Source organism: Oncorhynchus kisutch, unplaced genomic scaffold, assembly GCF_002021735.2.
Source record: "Oncorhynchus kisutch isolate 150728-3 unplaced genomic scaffold, Okis_V2 scaffold1251, whole genome shotgun sequence".
In the NCBI taxonomy this organism is placed as follows: Eukaryota; Metazoa; Chordata; class Actinopteri; order Salmoniformes; family Salmonidae; genus Oncorhynchus; species Oncorhynchus kisutch.
The window spans coordinates 37,241-49,369 of NW_022263196.1; the positions used below are offsets into that span (position 1 = coordinate 37,241).

Genomic DNA, 12,129 nt, shown 5'->3' on the forward strand with positions numbered 1-12,129 from the left:
AAGTTACGGCACAAATGTTCCTCAATGTCCAGGAAAAAGTTATGCTTGATGCAACATTCCTTATTGCTTTAAAAAGAATAATGTGTGAAGTGTGATATTTTATGAAATAAACATATAAGATTCATCTTAATTGTCACTGTTTTTACCTTGTTACAACAGTGTATTTAGTGGAAATAAAATTAAAAGCTTTCAACATCTCACCTCTTGTACTGTGCAGTACATACAGTAACTACAAATGAGACATTTACATTGGTTTCTAGAGCAATAATGGTTTATTCACCTTCATCATCATCATCATCCGTACAAAATATACACAGACACTTTCAGAAGGGCCAATGTCCAGCACCTAGACACACAACCAGTTACATGAAATATTATTAACCTCTCTGAACCACCCATCCCGGATCCGGTATAATTGTCATCAGCAACGCTGAATAGCATAGCGCAACAGTCAAATAATATTACTAGAAAATATTCATATGCATGAAATCACAAGTGCAATATTGCAAAACACAGCTTAGCCTTTTGTTAATCCACCAGTCGCCTCAGATTTTGAAATGATGCTTTACAGCGAAAGCAATACAAGCGTTTGTGTAAGTTTATCGATCGCTCGACAAAACAATAAGTACACTTAGCATCAGGTAACTCGGTCACGAAAATCAGAAAAGCAATCAAATTAATAGTTTATTCTTGATCTTCGGATGTTTTCACTCACGAGACTCCCAGTTAGACAAATGTTCCTTTTGTTCCATAAAGATATTTTTTATATCTAAATACCTCCGTTAGTTTGGTGCGTTATGCCCAGGAATCCACCGGAAAGAGCGGTCACGACAACGCAGACAAAAATGCCAAATTTTATCCATAATGTCCACAGAAACATGTCAAACGTTTTTTATAATCAATCCTCAGGGTGTTTTTCAAATATCTATTCGATAATATATCAACCGGGACAGTTGGCTTTTCACTAGGACCGGGAGTAACAATGGCAGCCTTTCTCTTTTGCGCACAACTCACTCAGAGCCCCCACCTATCCACTTACGCAATGTGGTCGTTCACGCTCATTCTTCAAAATAAAAGCCTGAAACTATGTCTGAAGACTATTAGGAAAAGGAATCTGGTTGATATCCCTTTAAATGGAGCAATGGGAGGCTATGGAACATGGAGTTTTCAAAATAGAGGCCACTTCCTGGTTTGATTTTTCATAGGGTTTCGCCTGCAATATCAGTTCTGTTGAACTCACAGAAAAAACTTGACAGTTTTGGAAATTTTGGAAACTTATATGCATATTCTAGCATCTGGTCCTGAGAAATAGGCCGTTTACTTTGGGAACGTTATTTTTCCAAACATAAAAATAGTGCCCCCTAGCTTCAAGAGGCTTTAACACATATTTTCCTTAAAAGTAAATGGTTGGTTAAGGGCTTGTAAGTCAGAATTCCACTGTAAGGTCTACATATGTAGAATTCTGCGCATGTGACAAATACTATTTCATTAGTTTCACATGAAAACATGTTGTGAAACTGGTGTGACATTATTGAAACTGTGCTGACACCTAGTGGAAATCAAGAGAAACTACACCATACACACACACTATAACCTTAACACAGATGGGATGCTTTAGATACATTGCTCTTTCTTTATTAGACACTAATATATATGTCCAATAAACAGACGTTCAAAAGTCGGAATGTAAAACACAAACGACTGAAGATATTCAAAAGCAGTTGTAGTGAATCAAGAATCTTGGGGTTACATGAAATAGGTCAAAGTATATATTTTAAATGTTATATTTAATTTTATCTTTATTTAACTAGGCAAGATGAACTCAACGCAGACACAGTTTACCTGCTATATCTGGGAAACAGGATTAACACCGAAAGAACTTGGCAAAATACAATGCATGTTTCTGTAGTACGAGTAGGTATATACAGTATTATCGGTAACAATTGTGTACAAGACACCTAGCTAATAAAAATACTGGGGCTTGCGGTCATTAGTTACATTTCAAACACAGCGATTCCCCAATTGAGGCGCAACAGAGTTCACCGGGAAATACAGGAACACCGGAAATAATAAATAAACCAACGAACGAGAAATGGTGGAGGCTACCAGAACGAAGAGAGACATTTTTTCCGAATAAACGTGGTGCGTGAAAAACGTGATTACATAGCTCACTCCCTACCCGGTATCTCATTCTACTGTTATACGACTCTGTATGCGTTGTTTGTTGGCAACCTTGATATTTATGACGTTTTTGGAACGGATTCCTGTTGGAACGTTCCAGAAAGTATACCCACCCCTCCAGAGAAGGCATTGCGCGCAGTGTTGTTGTTCCTAGACGTTACCACTTCACAATAACAACATTTACAGTTGACCAGGGCAGCTCTAGCAGTGCAGAAATTTGACAAACTGACTTGTTGTAAAGGTGGCATCCTATGAAGGTGCCATGTTGAACGTCACTGAGCTCTTGAGTAAGGCCATTCTACTGCCAATGTTATGGAGTTTGCATGGCTGTGTGCTCGATTTTATACATCTGTCAGCAACAGGTGTGGCTGAAATAACCAAATCCACTAATTTGAAGGGATGTTCATGTAGTTTTGTATAGTGTATGTGTCCAAAAAAACACATTTTGTTATATCCCCTAGATATTGGACAGTCACTTCAAAACTTTAGTCCTTATGATACATTTTTTTCACTCTTTAAAAAAACGAACATTAATGAATGTGTTGTTCAATGCGTTTGTATTGTCTATAGCAGTAAAGGCCAAATTCAATATTTTATCAAATCATGTTTCAGTATTACATTTTTTTAACCTAAAGGGATACTATAATTCAAAATCAAATAGCTAAATGATCCATGGTATGACCACCTTAAAACAATTCCATATGTCAGCTAGTAGAACCCCCCCCCCCCCAAACGGCTCAGACATTTAGAGGTTCAGAAACCCAGTGTCAGAGGGAGCGATGTCCAGTACCTAAACACACAAATCAAATCTAATTGTATTTGTCACATGCGCTGAATACAACAGGTGTAGACCTTACTGTGAAATGGTTACTGACAAGCCCTTAACCAACAATGCATTTGTTTTTATTTAAGAAAATATTCTATTTTTTTAATTATGAAAATGCACAAAAAAAAGGACCGACTTAGTTATATGGATGTCAGGGTTCACTTTGCGTCTGTTGTTCTGAAGATCAGTGAGCTGAAGACATCTCTTTTACACAAGCACACACTGGAAATTCAGAGCAGCTTGCTGTTGTCTGTTGCTTCTAGCTAGCTAACGTTGATAGATAAAAGTTAGCTAGCTCACTAGCTAACTGTAGGGTCTTGCTGTAATTCAGAGGCAGCACATCATATTGTTCACAATCCAGTACATTCAGAGTAGCTGTGTGATGCTTGTTTATTACTGAATAACAGCCTCTTCATGCCTGGTTTATTCTATATATATTTAACTTTTTTTTAATGTTATTTTACCTTCTATTTTGTATATTTTCAACAGACTAGTAGTAACATATGAAGCCTGGAAGCTGCAGTAATGTTGAGATGTCAGTAGGGAGAGCTCTAGTCTAGAACACTCCCCTTTCATCTGTTCTGGAACCTTCAGTACCAGCAGATGAAGAGTGATAGGAACGCGTCACATTTTGTTTCTTGTAAAACATGTAGGTCCACTCCTCAAATAAATAAATGGAACTACAGTATTCTGACTTTAGACCATGTTCTATTTAGATACAGTAACATCCCTTATGTGACATGCTGTTCCAACTTTTAACATGTCAATCACAGAACTCGCACTTAGGCTACGCCTGCTTCTACTAATACTTACAGTAGACTACTTCTTGTTTCCACGCAGTGACAGTAAGTTGACTAACTGTTCATGACCTCTCCCCTTCACTTCACTCTGTAAGTACACTTGACGATATCTTGAAATATAGTTTTAGTTTTGATGTTTTTATCCAAACATCACATGACTTCCTGTATCTTTGTACTTGTTGGTTTATTTTGAACTGTGTTCTGGTTGTAACATCAGGGCCTGTATTCATAAAGTGTCTCAGACGGTCCATATAATTATGATCTAAAAGGCTAAACTGATCCCAGATCAGCTCTCCTACTCTGATACACTTTGTGAATACTGACAATGGACTGTGTTTTGATGTGTTTAGTTTAGATCAGTTTATTCAGTTGCATGTTTAAAACATGATCAGTAGAGTATGCCAGTAATACCCAGATCTCCATTCAATAGGGTCAAGTTCACTGTCAAAGTATATCAGGGTCAAGTGTGTGTGTATGTGTGTGTATAAATTTATTTGTACATATTTACCTGATTGTGGGATATACAGTCACGACCAAAATTATTGGCACCCTTGACAAATACTGTCCTATATATTGTGTGCGACAAAAGATGGGATGTAAATTGTACATGTTTCACATAAAGACTTGTGCTTGCTATTTTAAGAGCTCTGACAGTAATAGATTGTGGAGACATTTTGAAAATGGCCTAAAGTAAGAGTGACCGTAAGAGTAAGAGTGATTGAGTTGATGTTTCAAAAGAGCTTTAGAAGTAGCATTAACATAAAACACAGTGATGGTGGGTTGTGTTTAGGAGTAGTATTAACATGAGACACAGTGATGGTGGGTTGTGTTTAGGAGCAGTATTAGCATGAGACACAGTGATGGTGGATTGTGTTTAAGAGTAGTATTAAATCAAATCAAATAACATTTTATTTGTCACATGCACTGAATACAACAGGTGTAGACCTTACAGTGAAATGCTTACTTAAAAGCCCTTAATAAAATCAACAACGCAGTTTTAATGAAATACCCACCAAAAAGCAAGCGATACGAATAACAAATAATCAAACCCACAAATACTGATGCTCCAGATACTCAACTAGTCTAAAGAAGGTGTGGTGGTTAATTTCTTTACTATCAAATAAGGAGACAGACTTATCACACCTGTAATGCTCCGGGTGTCGTGGGTGTGGAGTCAAACGCAGGAGACAGAGAGTGCAATGCTGTGCTTCTTTAATAGCACCAACGCACCACAGGGTGCTCACAATAGTAAAGCCCCAAACACAGGGAATGAAAATGTACAACGGAAAAATGCACGACCAGGCACTAACACGTACCTCTACAACAGAGCCGAAGGTTACACTGAATAATCCCCCACAACAACCAGGCGGGCCGGCTGTCTAATAAAGACAAACTAATCATTCATAAACAGGTGCTACTACCGCCCGGGAAGGGAAACCACCCTCGGTCGGACTCGTGACAGTACCCCCCCCCCCCCCCCCCCCTGACGCACGGCTCCCGCAGCGCGCCGACACCGGCCTCGAGGTCGCCCCGGAGGACGAGGTGCAGGGCGATCCGGATGGAGGCGATGGAAATCCCTCAACATGGATGGATCCAAGATGTCCCCCACCGGTACCCACACCAGTCCGAGTTATACTTAAACTACATCTTTAATAATAAGAGCTTTGCAATAGCAATGACTTTCAACGATTCACCATTTCTCATGAACCGTTGAGTGACAACACTATGGCTACTGAGATCTTTAATAGCAAAGATCCACCCCCCTAGTCGACATAACAAACCACAGATATTAGGAACAGTTCACAAAGTGAGACTTCATAATGAGAAAGGAGTATCCCGTAGCCAGATAGCATTCACTATAAATTATCGTTCAGTTTGGCCCCTAAGACGAGGTTCTAATCTCGTTCCTGGTACTTTATAGCACAAAAACACCAACTCATCCAATGGCATAACTCAATTGTCAACTCTAGATACTCCCATCTCAAGTAAAACCCTTTCTTGACACCACTCCTGGACAAGCTCACTGAGGGGAGTGAGCCTCTAGGTCATATACTATCCCAGGATAAGTGAAACATCAGAGAGGACATCCAATGGTTTCAGACACTGCCATACACCTCCCCCCAATGCCAAAGGAGGGAGTGACTTGCGCACAGACATTGTGGGGAAAAGTAATTGGTTCCCCATTAATCACGCCACATTGTTTAAGAATAGGTAAAGACACATTCACATATGAAGACAACGTTCCATCCTGTCCTCTTCTCTTTCTGATATTCTGCATAGCACCAGATATATCTGAAAGACAACTCTGACCTCTCCCCTCTCTGGGCCCCAAGTGACGGAGCCCCAGCTGAAGGAAGAAGTGCAACAAGTATATCACATAAGCATATTATGCAGATAAGACATCTGAATGATCTATGTTACCCAACTAATTCTGATTCATCTGCCACAAAGGCCAGTTTTATTGCTTCTTTAATCAGACAACAGTTTTCAGCTGTGCTAACATAATTGCAAAAGGGTTTTAAATGATCAAATAGCCTTTTAAATTTATATACTTGGATTAGCTAACACAACGTGCCACTGGAAAACAGGAATGATGGTTGCTGATAATGCGCCTCTGTACTCCTATGTAGATATTCCACTAAAAATCAGCCATTTCCAGCTACAATAGACATTTACAACATTAACAATGCCTACATTGTATTTCTGATCAATTTGATGTTATTTTAAAAAGTTGCTTTTCTTCAAAAACAAGGCCATTTTATGTGACCCCAAACTTTTTCAACAGTAGTGTATATATGGATAGCAGGCTACATTATATTATGTACAGTTCAAGTCAGAAGTTTACAAACACTTAGGTTGGAGTCAGTAACTTGTTTTTCAACCACTCCACAAATTTCTTCTTAACAAACAATAGGTTTGGCAAATCGGTTAGGACATCTACTTCGTGCATGACACAAGTAATATTTCCAACAATTGTTTACAGACATATTTTTTCACTTATAGTTCACTGTATCACAATTCCAGTGGGTCAGAGGTTTATATACATTAAGTTGACTGTGCCGTTAAACTTCTTGGAAAATTCCAGAAAATGATGTGATGGCTTTAGAAGCTTCTGATAGACTAATTAACATAATTTGAGTCAATTTGAGGTGTATCTGTGGAAGTATTTCAAGGCCTACCTATAACATCAGTGTCTCTTAGCTTGACATTATGGGAAAATCAAAAAAACTCAGCCAAGACCTGGGGAAAAAATGGTAGACCTCCACAAGTCTGATTCATCCTTGGGAGCAATTTCCAAACGCCAAATGGTACCACGTTCATTTGTACAACCAATAGTACGCAAGTATAAACACCATGGGACCACGCAGCCGTCATACCGCTCAGGAAGGAGATGCATTCTGTCTCCTAGAGATGAACGTATGTTGGTGCACTTCACAAAGTAGATTGCATCATGAGGAGGAAAATGATGTGGATATATTGAAGCAACATCTCAAGACATCAGTCAGGAAGTTAAAGCTTGGTCGCAAATGGGTCTTCCAAATTGACAATGACCACAAGCATACTTCCAAAGTTGTGGCAAAATGGCTTAAGGACAACAGAGTCAAGGTATTGGAGTCGCCATCACAAAGCCCTGACCTTAAACCAACAGAAAAGTTGTTGGCAGAAATGAAAAAGCGTGTGCGAGCAAGGAGGCCTAAAAACCTGACTCGGTTACACCAGCTCTATCAGGAGGAATGGGCGAAAATTCACCCAACTTATTGTGGGAAGCTTGTGAAAGGCTACCCGAAACGTTTGACCCAAGTTAAACAATTTAAAAGCTACCAAATACTAATTTAGTGTATGTTAACTTCTGACCCACTGGAAATTTGATGAAAGGAATTAAAACTGAAATAAATAATTCTCTCCACTATTATTCTGACATTTCACATACTTAAAATGAAGTGGTTATCCTAACTAACCTAAGACAGAGAATTTTTACAAGGATTAAATGTCAGGAATTGTGAAAAGCTGAGTTTAAATGTATTTGGCTAAGGTGTATGTAAACTTCCGACTTCAACTGTATATGGATAACAGGCTACATTAGACTATTGGCAGGGTTGTGCGCTACTGGTGCGAAGTCAGGTGCAGGAGAACAGTAAGTTGTGATCAGGCACACTTTTATTTGGCAAAAGCACAAAATTCTCCAGCCACAGGTACAGTACACCCCCCCCCCCACCCTTGACGCGTGGCTCCAGCGGCGCGCCGACACTGGCCTTGGGGTCGACCCGGAGGGCGAGGCACAGGGCAATCCGGCCCGCGACAAGGGGTTAATGTGGTAATCGGGGGGAAGCTGTAACCTGTAACACACCTCGTTCACTCTCCTCAGGACTTTGAATGGCCCCACAAACCGCGGGCCCAGCTTCCGGCAGGGCAGGCGGAGGGGCAGGTTTCGGGTCGAGAGCTAGACCTGGTCTCCCGGTGCAAACACCGGGGCCTCACTGTGGTGACAGTCTGCGCCCACTTTCTGGTGCAGCAAGGCACGCTGAAGGTGGACATTGCCGGCTTCCCATGTTTCCTCTGTGCGCAGGAACCAGTTGTCCACCTCAGGAGCCTCGTTCTGGCTCTGATGCCAAGGTGCCAGAACCGGTTGATAGCCCAGTATGCACTGGAAGCGGGAGACGTTAGTGGAGGAGTGTCGGAGCGAGTTCTGGGCCATCTCTGCCCAGGGCACGAATGCTGCCCACTCCCCCGGCCGGTCCTGGCAATAGGACCTCAGAAACCTACTAGCATCATGGTTTACTCTCTCCACCTGCCCGTTACTCTTGGGATGAAAACTTGAGGTAAGGCTGACCGAGACCCCCAGACATTCCATGAACACCTTCCAGACCCTCGACGTGAACTGGGGATCCCAATCAGATAATATGACAATATATCCTCAGGCACCCCGTAGTGCCGGAAGACGTGTGTAAACAAGGCCTCCGCAGTCTGTAGGGCCTTAGGGAGACTGGGCAAAGGGAGGAGACGACAGGACTTAGAAAAACGATCCACAACAACCAGGATCACGGTGTTACCCTGTGAGGGAGGAAGATCGGTAATCAGGAAATCTACCGACAGGTGCAACCACAGCCATTGTGGAACGAGTAAGGGTTGTAACCCTCACGTCCTTAACCAAGGTGGGCCACCAGTACTTCCCAGTCAGACAGCGCACCGTCCAACCGATCCCCAGATGACCCGAGGTGGGTACCGTGTGGGACCAATAGATCAACTGTTCATGGACAGCAGACGGGACGTACAGATGCCCGACCGGACACTGGAGGGGAGCGGGCTCTGTACGCAATGCCTGCTCAATATCCGCGTCCAGCTCCCACACGACTGGCGCTACCAGTCAGGAGGCCGGAAGTATGGGAGCCTGATCCATGGGCCACTCCTCTGTGTCATACAGCCGGTACAGTGCGTCTGCCTTCATATTCTGGGAACCTGGTCTGTAGGACAGGGTAAACAGAAAATGGGTAAAGAACATGGCCCACCTTGCCTGACGAGGATTCAGTCTCCTCGCTGCTCGAATGTACTCCAGGTTACGGTGGTCAGTCCAGATGAGAAAAGGGTGTTTAGCCCCCTCAAGCCAATGTCTCCACGCCCTCAAAGCTTTAACCACAGCCAACAGCTCCTGGTCCCCCACATCATAGTTCCGCTTCGCCGGACTGAGCTTCTTCGAGAAGCTTTGCTGGCGTGCCTGAGCGCTGAGAGAACACAGCTCCTATCCCAGCCTCAGACGTGTCCACCTCCACTATGAACGCCAAAGAGGGATCCGGATGGGACAGCACGGGAGCCGAGGTAAACAGAGCTCTTAGGTGCACAAAATCCCTGTCTGCCTCAACCGACCACTGAAGACGTACAGAACCCCCCTTCAACAGTGAGGTAATGGGAGCAGCCACCTGGTCAAAACCCTGGATAAATCTCCGGTAGTAATGGGCAAACCCTAAAAACCGCTGCACCTCCTTTACCGTGGTGGGAGTCGGCCAATTACGCACGGCTGAAATGTGGTCACTCCATCTCCACCCCTGATGTGGAAATGCGATACCCTAGGAAGGAGACGGCCTGCTGAAAGAACAGGAATTTCTCAGCCTTGATGTACAGGTCATGCTCCAACAGTCGTTCAAGTACCCTGCCCACCAAGTACACATACTCTCTGCGTGTAGCGGAGTATATCAGAATATCATTGATATACACCACTACACCCTGCCTAAGCAGGTCCCTGAAAATCTAATCTGCAAAGGATTGAAAGACTGATGGCGCATTCATCAACCCGTACAGCATGACGAGGTACTCATAATGCCCTGAGGTGGTACTATTTGCGGTCTTCCACTCGTCTCCCCCCCCCGGATACGAGGAGGTGGGTGGAGTGGAAGACCGAATGTACTTCTGATGCAGGGATTCAGAGACATATGTCTCCATAGCTGCCGTCTCCGCTTGCGACAGGGGATACACGTGACTCCTGGGAAGTGCAGCGTCTACCAGGAGATTTATCGCAAAACCCCTCCCGTCGATGTGGTGGTAATTGAACAGGTCGATTGAAGCGGTAGTCGTTTTGATGGCGACGTGCTTTACAGTTATTTCGACCAAGGAGGATATTGGAATCATGGTTTCGTGGTAGAAACTTTTGTTGTGCGTCATCTCATAACACTCCAATACCTGATAATGCACCCTCTGACTGGAGTGAGTGCTCCTCATCAAACTTCGAAACCGAGTGGTCAGGGCTCTTAGCGTTGCAAGCTTTTGATGCCTCAAAAGCTGTGCTTGCAAGCTCTCTGAGTTGTAAGATAGGCAAGCCAACATGGGCTGCAGGGCCCAAGTAGGTAATGAAGGTAGGATACATGTTCGACAGGAACATTTGTTTAAATGGTAACAGGTCTTCCATGCCTGTTTCAGTGAGTAGGCCAAAGAAAGCTGAACGAAGCCTATAATAGTAAGCTTGTGGGTGTTCATTCCGAGCTTGTTTGACTGTGTTAGCCAGTGAGCTATCATGTTTGCAAGTCGCAGAACCACTGAATTCTAATTTCAAAGCTGTGGCAAGTTTAGCGTAGTCATTTAGCACGTGTTGCTGTTGTAGGCGAATGAACCTTGTCACGTGTCTATTCGGCGTTCGCTTCAACACGTAAACCCTGTCAGAACCCGTAGCGTTCGGGTAGCCATCCAACGCGTCCTCTATGTCAGCTAGTAACGTCTCAGTATCGTTTGGCTGACCTGGAATGGGGTCAAAGGTGGGGAAATTATTGACGAGTTTGTCGAAGTATTCCGCGTCAAGCGGGCGGAGAGGGTTGGCTTCATCCTGTGGGGAAAGTGGGGCCGAAAGAACAAGAGGAGAAGCCAAGCTTTGGTTTTGTTGGCCAAGAGGTGCCATATTACTCAGTGCCGAATGGCCGAGAGGAGAAGACTGAGGGACACATGATGGAGTCAATGTCTGAAACCTATCATCTTCACTCCTTTGAGTGCAGGGCTCCGGTTGCTTGGATGGGTAGTCACGCTGTGGAGCGTGTCCATTCTGGATTTCCTCTAGATGGTACCTCAGGGTGGTATTTTGCTGCATTGCAGAGTCCACTTGAGCGCTTAGAGTACTGATTTTGGACACGTGAGTGTCGCACTTGCTCCTTTCGGTCTCAAACTTATCTGTCATGGTTTGCAGATAGAGGTCTTGAGTACGGAGCGAGAGATTCAGTGATAAGATTTCTTCCGCTTACTTAGAAATCAAGGTTTCCATCTTCATCACCCGAGTTCTCTCATCATTCATTTGGTCACCGACTTCAATGAGTTCTGCTGATTTGGCATCCAACTTAGTCATTGTGTTCATCAATTGATTGTCTTTGGTCTGCAGAATTTTGAGTAGAACTCTGAGTAACGTTCAACAAAACTGCCTGCATGTTATCAAATTGCGCGCTCCTGTTTGTAGATAACTCAACAGATTCATCTAGTTCGGAGTGGACAACATTGTATTTAGTTTTGGCTAAATCGAGTTTGTTGAAGAGTTTGTGCTCGTTCATCGTCATAAGTATTTGCAATTACTTTTAATTGTTCAGATTTCAAACGCAGTTTCTCGACTAGCAGAATGTTTTCATTTCCTGCTTTTGTCAATAGTTGCTCAGTTCTCTCCACCTGTCCCCTCATGTTAGCCATGTCTGGCACATGCTTCAGCTGTGCACTGTGGTATTGGACCGATGTCACATTTTTATAGCGATACATCAGTGCAAGAGTGGGGAGAACCGTCACAAAGCCTGTTGATTTCGATGGGTTGATGGTTGATTTTGGAGAGCATTCACAATTTCGCAGTTTTTTTCGCTATTGGCA

The 12,129-nt window shown here is 43.2% G+C and overlaps 1 protein-coding gene across 1 annotated transcript in view; it reads left to right on the forward strand.

Annotated features, from left to right (window-relative positions):
- The first annotated feature begins 3,681 nt into the window (after positions 1 to 3,681).
- LOC109884254 (uncharacterized) overlaps positions 3,682 to 12,129 on the forward strand; it is a 28,918-nt gene continuing 20,470 nt past the window's right edge. Inside the window, exon 1 of the mRNA XM_031818088.1 lies at positions 3,682 to 3,897. The gene's annotated coding sequence lies outside the window, so the exon portion shown is untranslated. The remainder of the gene's footprint in view (positions 3,898 to 12,129) is intronic.